Genomic DNA, 1860 nt, shown 5'->3' with positions numbered 1-1860 from the left:
CTCTCTGGCCAGCACCCTCTCAGTTCTTGGCCACGGCATCCAATTCTGATGCCTTTCAAAGCAACAGATACTGTAGAAAATGTAGATGGTGCTGTTTACCTGTCCTGTGACGTGTAAAGTAGGAGCCTTGACATAAAACTGCTATAATGATTTATAGCTGTAATCACTTAATAACGGCAAAAGCATTTTGTGAATTAGGTGGAAAGAATAAACCAACAACTCCCATTCTGCAGAGTGGGCAAAACTGCTTCAACAACAAATGTCTTCAGAGCTTTTAATAATTGAGAAAACTGCAATTTAAAGGGACAGGCAAGTAGAGCCAGGAGTGAGGGGGAGATAATGCCTCTGCCTGTCTTTAAACAAAACAAAGTGATAGTGAGAATAAAAATGAGTAAATAAATAAAATGCCATGAGAAGGCTCAGAGTTCTCCGAAGTAAAGCCTACAAATCATGTGTCAGACCTCTCTTCTGCATATCTGAATTCATGAGTAAAATGTCACAATTCAAAAGTGCTAAGTTAAAAAACAAACAACAAATTAAGCACAGTTTAAATCTCACAAGAACTCCGGATTGGAAACAGGAGACAAATTTATCCTTTGAACTTTTAGTATGCTTTTTGCCCGTCTTTTTTAGCTCTACATATGCTGACAAATCCAGAATATATATGTTAAGCTTTTAAAAAACACAGCTCAACCTATCCTGTACAGAAACACATACAGTTGTGTGTTAACAGGAAAATGCCTTCTATTAGGGTGAAATTGTCCTGAACTAGAAAGCCTACAAGAAATCTGAACATTTCATCTGATTTCTGACTGATGGGCAAGACCTCACTCAGAACTCTTTTTAATCTGTTTTGTTTCTCTTTCTTCTGGATTATTTTTTTAGAGTAGCACCTCCTTCATAGTTATGGGCCGGTCAACATGTGCCTTTTAAGTTTTTTCAAGCCTTTGTAGTTCTTCTGTGCAAAAACTTGTATCAGTCCAAACCTTAACTCAGTAAGTCTGAGCCTTTGGCTTTGCACTGCCCTGCTGCTGATCTCATAACTTATTCACATAGCCTCCTATGTTCAGTTGGCATCAAGGAGTCAAGGTCTATACTCAGCCTGGATAGAAAAAAGAATTATGTCAAAAATAGGTATTTTTTTTAATAAGCTGCTTTAATGTTTCGCTAGATGCACACACTTTTGAAGTTAGTGAATTTGCAAGAACTTTCATTGGGGGATCATTTTATTTAGGACTTTCTTATTTTTCTGAAGTGTTGAAATCTCTCTCTTTTCCTGAACAGTTTAAGTTATTTTATAGAATAGTACAAGAGTGCAACAGAACAAGAATAATTTGTTGCAGACGTGCATATTTGTACCTTACAGTAACTTTTATGGTTTGCATTAATGCACGAAGTCATTAAGATTTGAAGATATCATTGAAGAATCTCTTGGGAATTTCACACATTCAGAATTAAATCATAATTACCATTCCTTCAATTCAAATTCAGTGTATGTTCCAGCTTTTTAATAGCACCTAGTATCTCTGTCAGGAACTTAATTTTTAGGGGATTCAGAAAGAAATTTCTACCTTGGTAATATTGCTTCTTATGAGGAGAAATTATCTGTTTTGATAGTAACACAGCTTCTCCAGGCCGTTTCTAGTTCAATGCACAGACCACGGCTGAAATTACAGACCTAGAGATTCTTTATATACAAAAGCTTTGGATACAGTGATTTATGTTCCGGGCATGCAAGGTGATGTCCAGGACCTCCTTACTAACCACTGGTAATTTGGCCAGTGTATTTGCACTAGGCAAAACTATTTTGAAAAGGTGTGACACGTAAGTCTGAAAGAGACTGATAGATGAAGTCACTTT

The sequence above is a fragment of the Chiroxiphia lanceolata genome, chromosome 1 (genome assembly GCF_009829145.1).
Source record: "Chiroxiphia lanceolata isolate bChiLan1 chromosome 1, bChiLan1.pri, whole genome shotgun sequence".
NCBI lineage: Eukaryota > Metazoa > Chordata > Aves > Passeriformes > Pipridae > Chiroxiphia > Chiroxiphia lanceolata.
The sequence above is the reverse complement of the archived record's forward strand: the minus strand, read 5'-3'. Positions refer to the sequence as shown.